The sequence below is a fragment of the Camellia sinensis genome, chromosome 6 (genome assembly GCF_055761805.1).
Source record: "Camellia sinensis isolate YWXY chromosome 6, ASM5576180v1, whole genome shotgun sequence".
NCBI lineage: Eukaryota > Viridiplantae > Streptophyta > Magnoliopsida > Ericales > Theaceae > Camellia > Camellia sinensis.
This window is the reverse complement of record NC_138966.1, coordinates 47,599,326-47,622,108: the sequence shown is the minus strand read 5'-3', so window position 1 is coordinate 47,622,108 and position 22,783 is coordinate 47,599,326.

The window sequence follows — 22,783 nt, the reverse complement described above, 5'->3', positions numbered from 1 at the left end:
TGGGACTCACGGTTTGTTTTCCATTGATGTGATTGTTTAACTGTTGTGTTGTAAAGGTGTGAAATGTAATGGTCCATGCTTAATCGTTATGTATTTACATGATTAATGAAGATTACATGTGTTTATAACTCCTTATTTTGTTTTGCCTCAAGGATGCCATAATTTTATTCGAATGATTAAATACTTGGTTAAATGTATTCCAACTGGGCATATAGCTCACCCCTATTCTATTTTTTAGGAAATAATGTTGTACAACTACAATGATGACTTGAAGTATGCAGTGTTGGGATTGACAGTTGAGAATATTTTGCTGTAAAGCCTTAGAGTTTTGTGATAGGGCTGTTAAACTTATTTTGTTGTTGTCTTATACACCCATGGGGTTCTTTTATTATTATTGTCATCTTGTTTGTAGAACTTGGAGTTGGGTACAAGGTTTTAAGGACATGTAAATGTGGAAGTTGTAAACTTTAGTTCTTAGTTTAGTGAAAATGATGGCTTTGGGGTGTGTTATTATATTGGTTGCGATGGATTCATGTATGAAATAACAGGGAGTCATAGGGCCCACTTAAGACGGAACGGCCTTAGGCCCATTATAATAACAAAATGGCCTCAGGCCCATTATTCACAACAGAACAAAACGACCTCAGTTCCATATCTCGTGTGCCAATGTTCAATCACTCAACTTATTTTATCTAACATAACTCATACAGCACAAGCTATATGAGAGAAAAATAGAATAGATAGTGAATAACACATATGAGTACAATACGTGTACGAAACATAACATTACATTACTATTACTCACTGTGATGTGGATAAACAATGGTCTCCTCCTACACGTGTCCTACACATAGTATACAATTTGTAAGTACATTACTTTTCTTTAGTTTCTCTATTTATCAAATGTTTGATTCGCTAAGTCCCATTCAATTAAATGCATTACAGAAGCATCAAATGGACATATTTGCACATTCAAAGGGTCGAAAAGAGCAAAAGAAACTAACAGAATTTCCCACCTTTAGCCGCACGTGTGGAAGTCCCCACCGCACGTGTGGGAAGGTGTGCCGCACGTGCGGCCCACACATGCTTTTATTGCAGCATACCTCAGTCTGCCTCTCCTGTTTTCCGCACGTGCGGCCCTGGGCCTCCACACGTGCCGCCCTGGGCCTCCACACGTGGTGTTCTGGCTCTGTTCTGGTTAGTCCAAAAATATTCCAATTTTGGTCTTTGGGAGATAATTTAAGGCCTTAATCTATGCAATTACATTCACAAACATAATATATATATTTACATCATAATGAGCATCAATCTCAAGTCCAAATAGATCACAACTCCTCTCAATTGCACATTTACACATCAAACTTCCACATTCCATTATTTTCTTCATCTTCTCATAATTAATCAAAATAAGTGCTTTTAAAAGCCAAAGTACAAAATCAAAGTAAGCTCTGAGTGCAAGAATCAACTCTCCAAGTAACAAGACCAATGAATTTTCATGATTTCATAGATATTTTCTCCAACAAAATCTTTATGGCAAAACCCTAATTTACATATGTGTAAAACTTCTTTTTAAGGCTTGAATCTCATCAATTGAGGAATGGTTAAAGGCATTAGAGTTGATTTACAGTTACCTAGAGTAAATCCTCAACTTAATCTTCAAATTTCTTCAATCTTCTTCCTAGGTTGAACTCCCTCATCTTTTTCCCCTTTTTTTTCTTCTCTCTCTCTTTTCGGGAGATCTCTTTTTTTTGTTGAGAATGAAGTCCTCTAGGTTCATATAGACCCTCAATATATCCTTTGTGGGTCTAATAGACTAATTAAGGCATAAATCCAAATTAAATCAATTTAATTCATTACGAATCAAATTTTTTAAAAAAATTATGTTATGTCCTAAAATTCACGCTAATCGTAATGGTAAAGTAAATTTCGGGTTATCGCGCCCCTAAGGCTTTCAATTTCTAATCCAAATGACTCAGTTTTAATAGATTTTTCAAATAACCGACATATATAATATCATAATTAAATAATTCATGCATATAAGCACAACTCCACATGGAATATCACATTAAGCATGTAGTGACTCATATAACTAAAGATGTATAGCATATTAGAGGATTGGGTTATTACATGGCCATTGTGGTGTTTGTTGGGATTTGGGGTAGTAAGATTGTATTTTCAAAACAAGTGGAACTAGTTGCCTTTTTTATAAAACGAGCGGGTTTGCGTTAAGCGGGAATGTGGAATTACCCAGGGCGTATTTATATTTCGGATTATGTGATTGGCATCTAGAGTTTTGTCCTTTGCCATCGGTGGAGGATCGTATTGCTTGTTGCTAGAGATGGTCTATGAGTATTGTTGTAGGATGGGTTATGCGATGTAACACGCTATGTTGTCTTTGATAAATGAACATTGTGAATAGACGATTCCATTGTTGAGCTGCGAATTATGTTGTTAAAAAGGTAACTAGAATGCTTGTAAATGTTGTTGCCATTGAGGAATGGTTGTTGACTAGTTATGTCTTGATGTTTAGTACCGATGAGGTGTTTTGGGAATGTTTTGAAATAAAGGGAAATCCCGCATGAAATTGTGGTTCACGGAGTATTTTTTTTTTAAAAAAAAGAAGTGATGTTAATGTAATTAACAGATTGTAACTATTATGGTGATAATTGAACTAAGTGTATGTATTACACCCGTGTAGTATTCTATTAATTAGCTCGTTATGCTTTTGATGTGATGTTGTTTGGGGATCCATTACCCGCCGTGTTGAGCCAACAAAGCGTGGCGCCTTGACAGAGGTTTCCTCGTCCCTCCCGTTTTGTGACCGGTAAAGTGTGAAAAGGGGGTCCGTTTCCCGCCGTATCTTAGCCAACAAAGCGTGGCGGGTTATGATAGGTTCTTCGTTCCCTTCCGGTTCGCGCCCAGTAAAGTATGACCTGAGGAGCACCTCCTTCAGAGTGAGGCCAGTAAAGTGTTATGTGTTATTGGTACCGTTGAATCCACCAACCGTGCTGTAGGCCGGTGGAGATGGAATTGGTAGTATGTATTACTTAAATTATCTTGTTTTGGATATATATGAATATGAGTGTTGTCGGTTTTCCCTATTGTGGGGATGAGATTGGTAGTATGTATTACTCAGTTATGTCATTTTAGTGTATTCATGTGTTAACGGTTTCATACCGGCCACCCTTTTTAAAATCCTTGGGCCTATGGTTAGGGAAGGTTATGTTGGGACACAAATGTTTATGGTGTATAAAGAAGTAGGATGGGTATTATGATTTGCATGCGGAGTTGTATTTTTAGAACGGTCGTTTTAGTGAGGTTCTTTTAGGTTAACATGAGAAGTTTTATCACAGAAAGAATGAGGTTTTTAAAACATTTTCTTTAGGAAGTAATGATGGGAATGAAAAAGAAATGAATTCATTTTATACTAAATTGCGTCAAGAGGAATGTTTCAAGAAAAACACAACTATATGAGTATATTTTGTATAGTAAATGTCACACTACTTTTATGGTATGTCTTGATGCATTCATGATCATTTTTATCTATATGTTGTGATTGGTTAGGATCTTTGGAATCTCTACTGGGCTTAATGCTCATCTCACGTGTTGACAATCTTTTCAGGTACAAGGCTGGAGGAATTGTGTATGACCCAAAGTCTCTTATTTGTTGGCCACGGGGCCCTTATTTGTTGGTCGTGTGCCATATATTGTTTAAGGGTGAATCCCTTTTGTTTTATTTATTATTATTCAATGTAAGCCTATGGACATTGAATCATGTCTTATTTATATCATCATTGTTATCGTGAGAGAATGTTATTATTTATTCTTGTTCATTCTCAACTAAATGGAATTGTTATAATGGATTTGATAATGGGTTCGGATAATAAAAGTCAGGGCGTGACAACACTACATGTAAAGAAAATTTTTACACCAAAATTCTTACATATAAAAGTGGGACCTACATTATGTGACATGTTTTGTATATAAAATTTTTGTGTATATATTAAAAGTTTGATAATTAAAAAAATAAAAGTTAAAACCAAACGTCCCCCATCTTTTAAATAATTAATTTTTTGAAAATTTATATAAATAATTTTTATCTAATAAATTATAAATAAAAACTATACCAAATAATTTGATACAAATTATAAAATAAAAATAAGGGTTTATTACACTTTCTACTCCTAAACTATCACCAAATTTTTTGCTTAATTCCTGAACTATTGATTCAGTCTATTTAGTCCCTAAAATATATAAATTAAAATTTATTTAATCTCTAAACTATCAATTGAATTTATTAAGTTCCTAAAAAATTTAATTCAAATCTATTTAGCCCCTGAAAAGATTACAAAAATAAAATACAAATTCATAAGTCTTATAAATTTGTAAAGGCCCTATCTACTTAAAAAATAAGCCTTTTATCTACCAAATTTCGTTTATAATTTCTTATTGATTGCTTTTAAATTTTTTGTTAAATTCTTTTTATAATTTAATTAATATATTATTTTGTTCTATTATAATTTGTAATAAAGTGTTATTATTCAAATTATCTAATTCTATTTCTTTAGTATGTTTAATACTCATAAAATTTTATTGACAAGACAAACCAAATTCTGATACTAATTTAAACACACACAAGAAAATAGTTTTTAAAGACAAAAAGTACTTTGTTTTTTTGATGCATGTAAGAACAATATAGTTTTATACCTATAGGAGATGACATGAATGTTTGACTTGGAATAGCTACAACACCCCCTACCACTTGATAGAAATCACAAAATTTCTAAAAATAGGTGAGAGATTAGCTGCTAGAATTTGAGGTACACAGTAGCAATCACACAAGTTGCTAGCCGAACCCATTAGGCCATCACGTGATTTCAATAATTACATTGAAGCTTTAATTTGGAGGGAGTGTTCTAATAATTTTGCATTGTTTTGTGTTTGGAAATGAATAACTGCTAAATTTGATCAGGGCATTGTTCTTCTAAATCTGTAATATATTGATTAAAAAAAATAAAGGACATGTACGGGAAAGAAATAAACCTTCTCGTATAATCTTGTTGATCAAGTCTGCACTCCTCTGTACGTCGTCGCTTTATCACCTGAAAACACAAACGTGAGCTAGCCGGCAAGTGTGTGCCGGAAACCTCTCCGATGCCTAAGTCAGTAAGCTTGACCAATATACAAAAGCTCTGTGTATTCAGAAAGCAAAGTTGTGTTACCTCTCCAAATGTGATGTTTGTGAGCTTTTATAGGTTTCGTGTGGCACAATCCTAGTAGGACTTTTACTTCTCCATGCAGAGTCCTCCTAGGATTCATACTCCTGAAGGACAATGCTTATCCTTCAACACCCCCCTCACTGCTTAAACCAAGTGAGATGGTTTTTATCATGGCCGAACTCCAATATAACCGAAGTAATTATGATCACGCCGAGCCACAGAGTAGACCGAACCGTCTTTAGTTCGGTTCTCCTTTTAACTACTCCTTATCTCGGTTCCTCATGTACAAAAAATGGCGTGGTTAGACCGAGCTACCAAGTAGCAAGGCTCTAACCGGTCTAACCACAATACGTCATGACTGGGCTAACTCTGAGACCGATCTAACTTCAAAGCGTCTTCCAACTGGCCTAACCCTAGGTCGCTTCCAGACCGAAGTAACATTACATTTCTCTCGGGCCGGAGTAACTTTGTTCCTCTCTTGGGCCAGATTAACTTTACGGCCTTTTTACTCAGCCCTTCGTATTGTGGGCCATAATGACCCATTTCCCAGCTCGGCCCAATTTTCACATAAATTACCCTCTCAATTGCCCCTTAATTCCATCTGCGCAGCATGATAGGGATTACCTGTCTATCAGCCGAACTTAAAGTTTTAAGCCTTTCCAGCTGAGCTAAAAACTCTTTAGCCTTTCCAGCCGAGCTAAAACTCGTAAGCCTTTCCAGCCGAGCTAATTTCACACCGGGCTTTGCTTGTCAGGTCAAAACGTCTCTTCAATCACAGCAACTGAATCGTTTCTCCTTCCCGGGACACGTGGCATGCCCTTACTGGCCTATCACAGCTGTCACGCCGCCCTCGTACTTCGCTCAATTTGAACAGTTCCCGTCTTTTGCCCCTTCTCTTTCCACAAAACAACCCTTGGCTAGAAAATCACTTACGTCATTCATTCTTCAACTTCTCTCTCTGAACCTCCATTGCTTCTTCAACCTCTGAGCTCGTGTTCTCCATTGCTGCTGCTCTCATCTCCATTTCTTGCCTCTTCATCTGGTAAGCACTGCACCTTTATCTTGCTTTCCTTGTTTTCGTACTTTGTTTTGGGTGTTTTTGCAAAACACTTGTTCTTGCTCTATCATGCATTTTTTTAGGAAAAACTTCATAAGAACCTTATGAACTTCATGGGGTTAAGCCAGCTTTCTAAGTTTTAGACCGAACTCAAAAAGCTGCCCCTAGAGGCGCAACCGGTCTGATTGAGCCTTTTATTTAACCGAGATAACGAATCGCTTGCCAAGACCGAGATATCGAACACCCTACTCAATCCGAGCTACTAAGCATCTTGTTGAAACCGAGACATAACCTGTAGCATCCACATAGCCGAAGTAGGACTCCTATTTTTGCTTTTATTTTGTAGCACGGTCCAATGATCTGTGCTTAACCCCTTTGTTTTCCACTTTGCAGACTTAGGTTGCCCAGGCACTCCATTGCGCGCCATACCGAGCTACTGAGCACAATTTTGCCATCGATCTAACTTATTCATAACTTATAAAATAAATGGGGAAGCATAGATTTTTAGTAAATACTCCGGGCGGTCTAGCCGAATTCTGAAAAGATTACAATATTCCCGACGACGTCCACCTAATCTTAGCCGAAAAAGATGTCATACCTTGGGGAAACCAGGGCTTTGTACCCTTTACCCTTCTTTTAATAATAGAAACCGAGCTAAGATTTCCAGTCCAACCCCTTATTTGTGAATTCCTTAGGCAAACCAGACTATGCCCAACCCAGCTTTCCACCAACTCCTACCGTATAATAATGGGTATAGCTGAACTAAACCGCCAAGCAGGCATCAACCTTGGTCTAGCCGAAATCTTCCACCAGTATTCCATAGGTTCAAAGGAAGACGACTGGGTGTACTATCTTAGAATACGCCGTCGACGTGAGAAAATAATAAAAAACACATCGGATAAAGACTTGAATGACGACGATTTTTTCTGGGTGTCTGGAAACTTTGAGGATCACCAAGCCCAGATTCCTGGCTGAAGCATTAATTGGAAAAAAGGAACACCTGGTATAATTACTTCGGTTTTCTTGCGTGCTTTACTATATTTCGGTTTTCAATTTTTCAGCCGAACTAACAGTTGTCTTCTTTCGTAGATTCTGCCCACCTCCAGTCTCTATACAGCTACCCAAATCTAGCGACCTTACGCGCCGCACTACGGTATCCAGAATGTAGTTGGGCCAAGCTACTAAAGTTCGAACCGACCTATAGATACAGCGGCCGCCGAAAAGCGAGAGTGACCGACTTTCTGCTAGAGGAGGCCCTAGAACCGGACCCAACCTTGCCAGAAATTAGACTAATCCCACTGACCGCTGAAGAAGAAATGGCCAAGAGAAACATAGTCAGGGCCCTCTTGATCGAGACGAACAGGGCCGAGGTACCACCACCAAACCAAACTCAAGAGACCGTAGTGGCCCTTCCTTCTCAGCTGCCTTCTTCATCACACCGAACTAAACGCGCCCGGACTACCCCGACCGAACAACGGTTAGTTGATGAAGACCAAACCACCCTACCACCGAGCCATCCATTGAGTCTGCAACCAGAGCCATCTGAACGAGCTACCTCCAAGTGGGCACCGAAGCTCACTTTTCAGAACCGAGATATTGAGGAAACTGACTCGGTGGTTGCTGAGAAAGATCACATACTGGCCTTCAACCTTGCCAAAAGTGTGTGCCTTCCAAAAGACATGGAGCACCACAATCAGCTAAACACCGAGCTGAAGGCCATCCGGTCTTCAACTAAATCCATGATCCTTGTAGGTAGCACTCTCTTTTGCTTTTGTACATTTCTATTTCTAATTCTTCCTACTTTCAGCTCGGCTAAAAAGGAGAGTTTCTATTCTATTGCAGGCCATTCAGAAGAACCATATTGCACACAAGCGGGTGTTGGAGCTCAGGAGAATATCAAGGGAGGCCATGGCAGAGGCCAAGGCCAAAACCGCCGAGCTTAAACAAGAACAAGTGAGGACGGCCGAGCTGGAGGCCGAAGTGACTCGTCTGACCGGCCTAGTTGCTTCGACCGATGCTGACAGACAGAGAGCCCTAACTGAGATGAAAGACAAGTATTTGCGGGAGCTCGAAAAACTTGAGGGTGTCAAAGATGCCGAAATTAATCTTTTGAAGAAGAAAGCTGAAGATGCCGAGGTGAAGGGCTTCAAGGAAGGCGAAGCTGCATACATCCAGCAGTGTGAAGCTGCGAAGGACTTGTTCTTCAAATGCGGCTGGAGGGGTGCCGTGGAGCAGCTCGGTTGTGGTCCTGACACCGAGGTCCACAATGCTCCTCAGTACTTTATTCCGGCCTCACTGACGGAGTATGCAACCGATCTACAGAAGCAATTCCTTGAAGCGTCTGACGACGATGATGAAGAGAATGAGCCAACTAACACTCCGGTAGTCAACGAGCAAGGCAACAGTCAACCAGCTCGGTTGGAGCCAACATTTGAAGACCTAACTGTTGAGCCGCCGACTGACACCGTGCTGCCAGTTGCTACTGAGACTGATCTTCCATCCACAACCGATGTTCAAGTTGATATTGAAGTCGATCTTGAAGACCTTTTTAATTAATTTATATATATATTTTTTTTTTCTTTTTTCTTCTTGTTACTTCGACTTGTAACCGGGGTGGGAGCCCTTCCCTTGTAATTGCTCTGAACTTGATCAATGAAAATCATCTTTTCTGTTACAACACTTTTTTCGGTTTGAATTGTGTGTTTATACTTGTAATGACTTTTCCACGATCTTTTCACTTCCAACTGTTATCTCGGTTTAATTTCCTATTTGAGCTTGCTTTCTAATAGTAGTGTGGCCGAGATACTTTATTCTGGTTTTAGCTGAGCAATCTGACTGAGTTTACTAGCCAACCACTCTTTAGCCGAAATACATACTTCGGCTGAAGAGTACCAAGAGTGGTTTAATCTAGCCAACCACTCTTTAGCCGATGTCCTTTCTTCGGCTAAATAGTAACAAGAGTTGGTTTAATCCAGCCAACCACTCTTTAGCCGATGTACTTACTTCGGCTAAAGAGTAACAAGAGTTGGTTTAATCCAGCCAACCACTCTTTAGCCGAATCGGCTAAAGAGTAACAAGAGTTGGTTTAATCCAACCAACCACTCTTTAGCCGATATACTTACTTCGGCTAAAGAGTAAGAAGAGTTGGTTTAATCCAGCCAACCACTCTTTAGCCGATGTCCTTTCTTTAGCTAAAGAGTAACAAGAGTTGGTTTAATCCAGCCAACCACTCTTTAGCCGATGTACTTACTTCGGTTAAAGAGTAACAAGAGTTGGTTTAATCCAGCCAACCACTCTTTAGCCGATGTCCTTACTTCGGCTAAAGAGTACCAAGAGTTGGTTTAATCCAGCCAACCACTCTTTAGCCGATGTCCTCGCTTTGGCTAAGGAGTACCAAAAGTTGGTTTAATCCAGCCAACCACTCTTCAGCCATACCCTTACTTTGGCTGAAGAGTAATAAGTGTTGGTTTAATCTAGCCAACCTTTAAGTTAGTTTTTCCAGCCAACTTAGAAAATTTTTTTGGTTATTCCGACCAAACGTCCTGCAGCCTGGATCCTTATCCTGGGCTTAGGAGGGGTGTTGGTTTAATCCAGCCAACCTCTAAGTTAGTTTTTCCAGCCAACTTAGAATAGAATGTTTGGTTATTCCGACCAAACGTCCTGCAGCCTGGATCCTTATTCTGGGCTTAGGAGGGGTGTTGGTTTAATCCAGCCAACCTCTAAGTTAGTTTTTCCAGCCAACTTAGAATAGAATGTTTGGTTATTCCGACCAAACGTCCTGCAGCCTGGATCCTTATCCTGGGCTTAGGAGGGGTGTTGGTTTTTCCAGCCAACCTATAGATTGGTTTTTCCAGCCAACCTTACTTTTGATGTCCCTAACTCACTAATATAATCTCATACAAAAAATAACTATGCTGAAAAGAATTGATTTTGTTTTATTGAGAGAAAGGAAAATTACACATACTCGTAAAAAAAGCTAAAAATAAAATAGTTTGAGATTGGCAGTGTTCCATGGCCTTAGAATGGCTTTGTCGTCCTCATCTTCCAGGTGGTATGCTTCTTTACCAGCTAATCCGACCACTTTGTAAGGTCCTTCCCAATTTGGCCCTAACTTGCCATCTCCTGGTATCAAGGTGTTTCCCATCACTTTGCGCAGTACCTAATCTCCGATCTTGAATTGTCTTGGATGCACTGTTTTGTTGTATTTCCAGGATAACTCTTGTTGGTATGAGGCAATGTAAACCAGTGCTCTTTCTCTTCTTTCTTCCGCAAGGTCGAGCTCCAATGCTACGGCTTCTCCATTCAAGTCTAGATCAAAATTTTCGCTTCTAATTGTGGGGAGGCCAACTTCGAGTGGGATTACTGCTTCCATACCATAGGCTAAGGAGAATGGAGTTTCTCCTGTTGACCGTCGTGGTGTGGTGCGGTAAGCCCATAAAACATGAGGGAGTTCCTCCGCCCACTTGCCTTTGGCTTTTTCTAACCATTTCTTCAGTCCATCCAATACTACCTTGTTTGATGCTTCTGCCTGACCATTTGCTTGGGGATACGCCGGTGTGGAATTGTAGAACTCTATCTTATATTCTTCACAAAAGCCTCTAAAAATTTTGCCGTCGAACTGAGTGCCGTTGTCTGATATGAGGGCTTTAGGTATGCCGAATCGTGTAATGATATTTTGCTAGATGAACTTTTTCACATCTTTTTCCTTGATTGATGCCAATGCTTCTACTTCCACCCACTTTGTGAAGTAGTCTGTTGCTGCGAGAAAGAACTTTCTATTTTCGGGTGCCATTGGAAGTGGTCCTACTATGTCCAAGCCCCACATTGCAAAGGGTCATGGGCTGGTCAATGGTAGAAGTTCTCTAGCCGGCTGATGTATTTGATGTGCGAACTTCTAACATTTCTCGCACTTCTTCACATACTTCTCTGAGTCAGCTTGCATGTATGGCCACCAGTATCCTTGCAAAATGGCTCTGTAAGCTAACGATCTTTCTCCTTGGTAGCTTCTGCACACCCCTTCATGTATTTCGAACAAGAATGCTTCCACCTTGCTGGGGTGAACACACTTTAGATAGGGTCCTAAGAACGATTTTTTGTACAATGCCATGGATGGAGAGAGCCAAAATCGCTGCGACTTTGCTCGAATTTTGTTGGCTTCTTTCTTTTCTTCCGGTAAGATGCCGTCTTTTAAGAACAGTATAATGGGATCCATCCATGAGCTCTTCTGCTTCGGGGTCTTCAATGCTTAGTCTTGGTAAGAAGTCGATGAGCAACGGATGAGGGATGGAAGTATCTGCCATTGAAGTGAAGCTCGCTAGTTCGTCTGCTCTACTGTTTTCCTCCCTGTCAATCTATTCTATCCTTACTACTTCAAATTTCTTGATCTCTGTTCTGAGCAATTCTTAGTACTTGGCCATCCTATCATCCTTTGCTTCATAGTCGCCAGAAATTTGGTTTACCACCAGCTGTGAGTCGCTGTAGACCATTAATTCGGTGGCCTTTATGTAGTATGCTGATTTGAGTCCTGCAAGAAGTGCTTCATATTCTGCTTCGTTGTTTGATGCTGGGAAGCCTAGGTTGATTGCTTGCTCCACTACCAGGCCGTCTGGTGAGATGAGGACTATGTCGAGTCCTACACCATGCCGGTTGGATGCTCCATCCACAAAGAGCTTCCACATCTCACCAACGAACAACTTCCAGCAAGTGGAGGGGTCGGATGATGTTGTGGGGTCAAGGGTGTTGCTGGTGTTTTCTTCAAGGTCCATGCTTGCTGTCTGCCCCTCGCTATCTGATTGTACCAAGTCTTTATTTGTTGGTGCGTCTTGGTTTGGTGTAGCTTGGTTTGCTTCTTCCTTGCTGTCTTCAGTCTGGTCTGCCTTGGAGTCTGACTGAGCACCTTCTGCTAGGGGTTGCGCTATTCCGGCGTCAACTTCCATCCCTAGTTTAGTTGTGTCAGTTAGATCGACTGGGCAGATATGATGACTTCCAGGAGTAAACTCTACGACGAAGTCAGCCAAAGATTGGGCCTTTACTGCGGTTCTGGGTTGGAACTTGATGTCGAATTATCCCAACTCTACTGCCCACTTCAAGATTCGCCCAGAAAAGTTCGCCCTCTCAAACAAAGCTTTTAGTGGGAAAGCTGTGAGGACGACTATGGTGTGGGTGTGAAAGTAGTGTGCCAATTTCCTGGAGGCCATCATTAAGGCCAATGCTAATTTTTCCAGTGGCAAGTACCTTGTTTCGGCTCCCAACAATGTCTTGCTGACATAAAAGACGGGCAGATGTTGGATTCCTTCTACATGAACCAACACTGCGCTAATTGCGTACTGAGAGACTACCAGGTACAAGAAAAGTTCTTCTCCAGGTACTGGGGTAACAAGTAGTAGTGGGGAAGACATATATTCCTTCAAGCTTTCCAGAGCTCGGTCGCATTCTTCATCCCACTCGAACTTGACTTTTAATGCTTGAAAAAATGGTCGTAGTCTATCTGACGACCGACTGATGAATCGGTTGAGTGCAGCCGCCATGCCGGTGAGATGTTGTACTTCTTTCACCAAGTTAGGCCTCTTCAGATCCTGGATTACTTTGATCTGGGAGGGGTCTGCCTCTATACCCGGGTTGGTTACCAGGAAACCCAAGAATTTGCCAGATCCTACTCCGAATGCACACTTGGACGCATTGAGGCGCTACTTGTGCTTCTTCAGGATCTCAAACATCTCGCTTAGGTCCTTGAGATGGTCATTCTCATCCTTGCTCTTGACCACCATGTCGTCGATGTAAGCCTCCATTGTTCTGCCTAACAATGGTTCAAACATCTTGGTGACCATCCGTTGGAATGTCGCCCCTGCGTTCTTTAGGCCAAAGGGCATGACCTTGTAACAGTACATTCCTCTTGGAGTTGTAAAGGATGTGACCTCCTGGTCTGGTTTATGCATGGCGATTTGGTGGTAGCCTCTGTATGCATCCAGAAAGCTAAGTCGGTTGTGCCCCGTCGTTAGGTCGACCAGTTGATCTATCCGCAGTAGAGGAAAGCTGTCTTTTGGACATGCCTTGTTGACTGTTTTATAGTCGACGCAGACATGCCACTTGCCATTCTTCTTTGGCACTACGATTGTGTTGGAGATCCATCTTGGGTAGTGCACTTCTCTAATTACTCCTGCCTCCAGCAGGTTACCTACTTCTTCCGCCACTATCTCAGCATGGTGGAGTGCTGATCTGCGTGTGCGTTGGATGACTGGTCTGGCGGATGAGTGGACATTGAGTTGGTGACAGATGAAGTTTGGATCAATGCCTGGCATGTCGTAGGGCGTCCATGCGAACACTTCGATGTTAAAGGTTAAGAATTCCAAGACCTCTAATCTCTCAGTGCTGGACAACGACGAACCGAGCAAAAAGAACTTATCCGGGTTCTTTTTATCTACTCTTACCTCTACCAAGGCCTCCACTGCTTTCTGATCAGCCGCTTTGTCGACATCTGCGAATAGCTCATTGTTCTCAGGTTCTTCCACCGAATGAACGTATCCTTTGGTAGCGCGGCTGCCATTCACTGTGACGAAGCATTGCTTCGACATGATCTGATCTCCATAGACTTCTTCAATTACCCCGGTATCGTTGGGGAACCGCATTACTTGGTGGTAGGATGACGCCACCAATCGCATGGCATGCAGTCATGTTCTACCCAAGATGATGTTGTAAGTGGAGGGGACCTTTAATACCCAGAACTCCACTTGTTTCGTGACGCTTCCTGCTCTGACTGGAAGAATTATTTTGCCGATGGGCCATTCTGGCATGGAGTTGAATCCAATTAGGGGAGATACGGCTGGCGCCAAGTCTTTGTCTTGTAGCATCAATTGTTTAAATGTTTCGTAGTACATGATTTCACATGAACTACCCTGGTCAATCAGAATCCGCTTGACGTCAAAATCCTTGACTCGGAGAGTGACGACCAGGGCATCATTGTGAGGGCAATATATCCGTTCCAAGTCTTTATCCGAAAAAAGACATGACGTTTGTGGCCTCTGTCTTCCCCTTCTTGATGGCAGGTTGGGCACTTAGCACCTCTCTTAAGTGTTCAGCCTTTTTGTTTGATCCCCTGAGCTCACATACACGCTCCGGTTCAAAGACTCCATGTATCAAATTGATAACGCCTTGAGGTGGGGCGTCGATTGGCATTCCGTTGGGGGTTGTTATGGTCCTGGGGGGCTGGTTGGGCCCCTCCTTCAATGTATTTATCTAGGTGACCTGCTGCCACCAACTCCTCCAGGTGCTGTCTCAATGGCGTGCAATTCTCAGTGCGGTGCCCCTTTTCTTTATGGAAGGTGCACCGTGATCTTTCGTCATAGTCCTTTTGTGCTTCCCCTAATTTGGCTGGCCATCTGATGAAAGGCTCATCTCTTATTTCACTTAGAATTCGGTAGATCGGTTTTTTAAATACCGTGGTTATGGTCGTGCGGACCCTCAACCATCTTTTATCCTGGTCCTCTCAGTTGTCTCGTCTGCCACGCCCGTTTCTGTTCGGACGATCTACCGCGTTGACCTTTGCTGAGGCCTTCTTTTCTGGTGCTGTGGTCGCGCCAGATTTTGCTTTGGCACGTACGCCATCCTCCTCCACCCTGATGTGCTGATGCACTCTTTCCATCAGGGCTTCCATGGTGAGGGGCGGTGTCATAGTGATTGAGTCCCTTAGTCTATTCCCGACTGGTAGGCCTCTTTTGTATTGTGCAATGGCGAGATTGGTGGGGCAGTCCCCAATCTGGTTGAATGTTTCACAGTATCGACTATTGTAGGATCTTAGCATCTCCTTTTCGCCCATGTCGATGGAGAGTAGTTGGTCAATCTCCACCGGGGTTTTGGTGTTTGTTCTGAATCTTGTGACAAACACCTCTGCCAATTGCTCCCAGGAGGCTATGCTGCCTTCTGGAAGTTTTTCAAACCAAGTCAAGCCTAAATCGCCAAGGCTTGACGGGAAGAGGATGCACATTAGAGCCTCGTTTCGCCGATATACCGCCATAACCTGGCGGAAGTGGCATAGGTGAATGTAGGGGTCCGTCTTCCCCTCGTACGTAGTGAATTTGGGCTGAAGGAAGCCTGAAGGTAGGAGGGCGTTTTCAATTGCCGGAACGAACGGCGAGGTCTGCAGCCTTGCTAATGCTTTGTCCGTCGATTCGTAGGCAGGGCGTGGTAATGGCATTCCAACCTCGACGCTTCCATGCGATCGAGGAGCCAATCGTTGAAGGGCAGAAACTCTGCGAGGGTTGCGCGCCCTGGTGTCCTCCTTCCATCGTGCCTTTTCTTCCAGCATGATCCGTAGATCGGATGATCTGGGCAACTCCGTCTGTTTGGATGATGTTTGGTGCGAGTGCGAGGGTCGGTAGGTACTTCCCTCTGTGTAAGACCTCAATGATCTCGTTCTCTCAGACCTGGAGTAACGAGTTCTGGAGGTTCTAGACTGAGTATCACCTGTCCTGAGGCTTCTGCTCTCTGCTTATGATGGTGTGGATTGCCTTCCATGGTCTTTTGAGCGGCGAGGGGGCGTCTTGTTTTTGCACCCCTCTCCTGTCGTCACTCCTTTTCCCTTCATCTGGCGCTTCAAGGTCTCCATGTCTGCCGCCATCTTCCTTATTAATTCGTCTTGCTCCTTCACGCGGTCCTCCAGAACTTGAGGATCAATCCTCCGCCTTTGTCTGTCAGGACTTTGTAAATGAGAGTGACGGGGGCTGTTAGTCCGCCTCCCCCTAGTATCCCTCCTGGAGTTATGTTGTTGGGGCTCCAAATCCGCCATGGGAGGGATAGAAGGTAATCCTTCACGCCTTACACCCCCATCTGGTGTTTTCCCGTCGATGGCGGACTGTGGTAATCTTCAATGTGCGCCATTGTTCCTAAAGAGGTAAAGCTTGATCAAGAGGTTTTGTCCTGTCTGTTCTTCCCACAGACGGCGCCAATTGTACGGGAAAGAAATAAACCTTCTCGTATAATCCTATTGATCAAGTCTGCGCTCCTTTGTACGTCGTCGCTTTATCACTTGAAAACACAAACGTGAGCTAGCTGGCAAGTGTGTGCCGGAAACCTCTCCGATGCCTAAGTCAGTAAGCTTGACCAATAGACAAAAGTTCTGTGCATTCAGAAAGCAAAGTTGTGTTACCTCTCCAAAGGTGATGTTTGTGAGCTTTTATAGGTTTCGTGTGGCACAATCCTAGTAGGACTTTTACTTCTCCATGCAGAGTCCTCCTAGGATTCATACTCCTGAAGGACAATGCTTATCCTTCAACACCCCCCTCACTGCTTAAACCAAGTGAGATGGTTTTTATCATGGCCGAACTCTAATATAACCGAAGTAATTATGATCACGCCAAGCCACAGAGTAGACCGAACCGTCTTTGGTTCGGTTCTCCTTTTTACTACTCCTTATCTCGGTTCCTCATGTACAAAGAATGGCGTGGTTAGACCAAGCTACCAAGTAGCAAGGCTCTAACCGGTCTAACCACAATACGTCATAGCCGGGCTAACTCTGAGATCGATCTAACTTCAAAGCGTCTTCTAAACGGCCTAACTCCAGGTCGTTTCTAGACCAGAGTAACATTACATTTCTTTCGGGCCGGAGTAACTTTGTTCCTCTCTCGAGCCGGAGTAACTTTACGGCCTTTTTACTCAGCCCTTCGTATTTTGGGCCATAATGACCCATTTCCCAGCTTGGCCTAATTTTCACATAAATTACCCTCTCAGGATATATAATGACAGCTTAGAAATCATGCTCTGTATATTAATTATTTAGTGATAAATTGAATTTGTTTCACTTAATTCTTAAAAAATTTAAATGCTATATTTAGATTTTGAATTTTAAAAGAGATTTGTGGAGGAAAAAGAAAGGTCACAGAAAAGTAAATGAAATTAAAATTATTAGTCACCCAAAAAAATAAAAGTTATTATTATTATTTTCACTTTTTCCTTGCCCTTTTTTCTTTTCATACACAAATTTTCTCTCAAATCATTAATCCAAACACAATCTAATTTTGGTATTATGGTTTGGGGTTAAATTAGCCAAAAAAGACAAAATATGCTAAAAAAATTAATAAAACAAAATATTATATTCAAATCATAATCATCTCACTTTTAATCTCACAAAAGTTAAAAAATAAAAAAACCAATCCAAACAAAATTTTTAACCTGAGTTAAAATAGTTAGAAAGTCAACTAAAAAAGTTAATTGTCAAACGGCATTTTGTCTAGGCTATTAACATATCAATTATGGTAGAATCTAGGTTATCTATTTTTTTGGTTAATGAATAAACTCTCTAAATTTGTCCTCACCCGACTTCAAAATCAACTACTTAATGTCGATTTATCTAGAGTAAGATGCAAGTCAAACTTTAATTGTGTACACTGATTTCACAACGCATACACCATTTAAGTCACGCGGCGCAACTACCACAGGTTACGTATTATTAGGATAGAATTATTTTATCAAATTGAGCAAACAAATCCTACGAGTAGGGTCTAAGGGTCATAATCTCATAAGTAACATCAAATTTGAATTTAAAAAAAAAAAAAATCACACAATGATACTTCTAAAAAATTATTACAATTTTAGGGTAAAAATTATTATTTTAATAACTAATGTTTATAAAATTTATTATTTATCTGCATTTTTTAAAAAATTTAAACTAAGTTAAAAATTTTCCAACCAAGAAATTGATTAAAAACTTGATTTGATATGGGATGTTATAATGACTTCTTATTATCAAATTTAACTGGCAGTTTGGTGAAAAGTTAAATGTTATAATCCTCCCTTAAAAACTTCATTAAATCCCTTCTAAAAGTTTTAAATTTATCTCCGAAAGCATTTTTCATCCAATCAGATGAAAAACTTTTTTTTGTCCTGATTTGATGAAAATTTTGATAAAAACTTAATTTGATTTAAATTTAAGTGTTAAATTAGACAAGTGGTCCCCAAATTTTTTCACTTTCTCACTTTCTCTCTCCTTCTCATTTTTTTAGGATAAATTAGAAAACACACCTCTTGAGGTTTACTTAAGTTACAAATTATCCCATGTAGTTCTAGAAATTACATTATGTCCCCTAAGGTTTCTAATTTCATAACAAATAGGTCCTTTTATTAATAAATTATATTGTTAATTAACAGTTTTTAATAAAGTTAAAATTGTATTTCAATTAATAATTCAGATAATTTTATTATTGTATAGGTGAACAGTTAGAAATTTCACTTTTTCAATTAATTCTGTTAAATAAAAAATTATAACAGGGAGGTATTTGTAATTTTTCAAATCACATGGAGTAATTCGTATTTTAAGCAAACCTCAGGGAGTGTATTTGTAATTTATCCTTCATTTATTACTCAAGTTTTCACTTACTACTGTATTAAACTTTACAGAAGTGATTGCGACCCCCTCAATCATCAACCCCCACCACCCCCTCAACACACGTGGGGGTTGGTGATTGGAGGAGAAGGAAATAATAATAATAATAATCATCTAGCCAATCACACGCCAGAGGTGGTCGTGGGGGTCACCCCTGGAGGTGGTCTGAATCATTTTTCTAAACTTTATACTTATTACCCAAATAAATTCTACTTATTACTTGATTAGACTTGACTTAATTACTACTTACTATTTAATGAATTTTCACTTACTCACTACAAGAAATTGCACTTTTGGCGACTACTTTTGGCGACGATGTCAATTTTTCATCGCCAAAAGTATATTTTTGGCGACACAGTGATCAATTTCGTTGGTAAAAGTATACCTTTACCGACGCAATTTGTTGTCGTCGCTAAAAAGACATAATTATTTTGGCGCCAAAATTTTTGGTTGGGGCCAAAATTTCAAAACTTTTACCTACGAGGCTTATGTTTTAGCAACATAATGAGCGTTGCTATTAGTGTGCTTACTTTTGGCGACGACAAGTTGGCGTGGGCAAAGAGTTAACCATTTAGCGACGATGACACTATTCGTCGGTAAAAGTTTTGCTAGTGGAATGATGTGATTTAGTGATTTGTGTTTTTTATTATAATTTTTGAAAGAGTTTTAAATATTTTAGTTACTGAATTGTAAAATTAAAATGATCATTGAATTAGATCACAAAATGAATCCATTGAGCCCAAACACACTCTTAAGTTGAGATGACTAATTTGAGGCAATTTAAACTTTTTCAAAGAATATGGTTAGATTATCAATTTCAATATGTTTGTTTTTATTTTCAGAAACTAGTTTCAAATTTTTTTTTCCTAAAAAACTAAAAAAAAAAATTGGGTGAAAAAAAAAACTTATTATTTTTGTATATTTTTATCTTTTAGGTCATAAATACTTTTTAAAATTTTAAAAATATAATTTTTGATTTTTATTGATTTCAAATTATTTTTAATTTTTTCAAAAAAAAAAATCTAATTTTTTTTTGAATTTTTTTTAATCTTTTAGATCATAAATATTTTTTAAAATTTTAAAAATATAATTTTAATTTTTATTGCTCAAAGATTATTTTAATTTTTTTAAAAAAAAAACAAATCTAAAAATTGTTTTGAATACCTCATTTTATTTTATTTTATTTATTTTTTTGGGGGTAATCTACTGATCGGCGGTCTCCCTCTTAAAATTCCCTCTCTTTTTTTTCCCTCATCAAATCTCCCCAAGTCAATCTCTCAATGTATGTGTTTCTCTCTGTCTAAACGCGGAGTGACCAGGAAAATGATTTGAAAGCCGCTAGCACAACCACAACGCAAAAGAGACACCTTTGAAAGACAGAGAGAGAAAGAGCCTTTGCATTTCAAAAATCAAATCCTATACACTCAAAGTACACACATACATACTCTCATTTCTCTCGATTTCAGTTGAGTTTTATCCAATTTCGCCAAGATCACAGTCCTAGGGTTCGGATTCATCCTCACTCTCTCTCTACTTCCCCAGATCCTTCTATATCCTCTCACTTCAGTGGCCTTCTTTTGATCTTCGTATGCTTAAATAGGTAACTATACGTACTTACTTACACACTCTTTCTCTGTATATATATATATATATATATATTTGCATTTGTGTTTTCAAAGAAATTTATGTGAAGCGATGGGTTCAATCTGGGTATCTTTTGTTTCAATGCGTGGATCTTCATTTTGGGTGAATCTTAGAATCGCGCTCTGGATCTTTTGCATCATGGGTTTGAAGCCTTCATTTGCAGCTTTTTGCTGTGTTCGCTTAAGTTTGTAGAATTGGTGTTACAAGATTGACTTGCAAATAATTACGAATAGATTTGGGAACGGGATTAGTGACTCAAAATTGATGATGATAGCCTACACATCAGATTAAAAGTAGTTATAAACACCAATGTTTGGTTCTCCATGAAAATTTATTGAATATAACACATAAAAAATAGTGTGGCGAAACCCTTAGGTTTTGTTTGGATCTTGGATTTGTTGAAGGATTTGTTGAGAGAAAGGGAAAGGGAAGGAGGGTTTTTTTTTTTTCACTTTTCACTTCCTTTTTCTCCACAAATCCAAGATCCAACAACATTAAGGTTGCCACTCTCCATTTAAAATCAGTCTTCATATCTTGAAATTTAGGAGTAAAAAAATTTATGAGAGCCACGTTCAAGTCTTATTTACGCTTGGCCATGTTGCTTACTACCAAAATTAAGGTCCTGCAATCGTCAAGTCGTTTTAGAACTCTGTTTATGTCATTTTGAGACAAGTTTTCAAATTATTTTTTCATCTGAAGGTTTGGCAATCAAGCAAGAAGAAATTCACTGCCTTCAAGCTCATGATGTGAAAGAAGCAGTTCACGAGTTGACAGCAAATTCCAATGTTGCATGCTTTTCCTCCCAAGGAACAGGAGTTAAGGCACGCTTTCTTAGATTGTTCCAAAAAATTAACATTTGTGATTCATAGAAGATAATGATTTGTTGAACAATGTGTTGTGCAGATTTATAATTGGTCTGGGGTTATAAAGCATATTAACTTCAACAAAACCGTCAAGTCCCTTCCAATGTTTGGAAGTAAGCTGTACTGTGGTTTCACTGGTTACAGTATCCTGGTAAACATTCTCTAACATCAATTGGATTCAGTCTATTTGGCCTTGCAATTAAGGTTATGTTTGGATCTTAGATTTGTCGAGGGAAATACATTACTCATAAATATTTATTTTTATGGGTAATTTATAAAAAAAATTATATTTTATTAATAAGTATGCATTTTCTTCTCATTTTCCAAGCCCAACAAAAAAAGAGAGAAAAAATCTTCTTTTACTTCATTTTCCTTTCCCATCTTTTTCCATTTCCTTTTTATTTTCTATCTACAAATCCAAGACCCAAACGTAGCATAAAAGTTGCCCTAGGTTACCCCTCTGCCTGTACTTATGAACTTCCAATAATTTTGCAATTGATACTCTCTAGTACTTACTAAAGAAAGCTTAAGAATATTCTTATTTGTCCTGAAAATTTAGAGAAAAAATGGCAGGAGGTGGATTTGCACAAATACACAGCTGCTACATTCTATTCTGGTGTGAGAAAAATCTTAGGGAAACAAACTATACATTCTTTATGTATTCACAATGGTCTTCTCTTTGCGGGTGGTACTTCAGTTGATGGCATTGCAGGGAAGGTATTGAACCATCATCATCCCTATCATTTGTCACCCCCTCCCCCCCCCCCCAAAAAAAAAAATAATAATAATAATAATAATAATAAAATATAAAACTTTGATTGATGAGTGATTTTTGTTTGCATATGAACGATGACGTGATATCATTGTTGCATTGAAGTTTTACTCAGTAGCCACATCATTCTTTATATGGACAAAAAAGCTACAGAGCCATAATAAGTAGTACTTAGTAGCCACATCATTCTTTATATCGACAAAAAAGCTACAGAGCCATAATAAGTAGTCCGAAAAATGGCTGGTGTGTGGATCAGCTTCACTTTAGATATGACTCACATCACGTTAAATTTGAATCTTCAATACTCACTTCTATTTTTGTGAATTCTGTATGGCATCGCATTGCATTGCATATTGGAACTTAGTGAAAGATGCTAATATCCTCTTTATTACTGGTTGCAGGCATGGGGTTTGGACTAAGATTTGGAACATAAAGATGAGTATTATCTATTGTTTTACTGTACAATAAACGTTGTGTATTGTTATTATTATTATTATTATTATTTTTGGGGTTGACGTCGCGCTAGTCGGAGAATTTGTTGATGCAGAGGAAGATGACAGTGAGTGATACCTCAGGGTTACTAATCTCTTTATTGTCATTGGGAATTTAATTGTCTGCAACTTCTGCTGAAAGCAGAGGCTGTGGATATTTCTTCCATAATTAGAGAGAAGTCGCAAGAAAATAAACTGATTTGATATGGATTTCATTTTCTTTTCTGTTCTTAGATTTTTTATTTATTTTATTTAAGTTTTTTGGTTGAGAACACTCAATTTTTAGAGAAACACTTCTAGGTTGTAACCCAACTAATCTGCTCCTCCAAGGAATAGATGGTTCCATGACTCCTCTCATAAGATG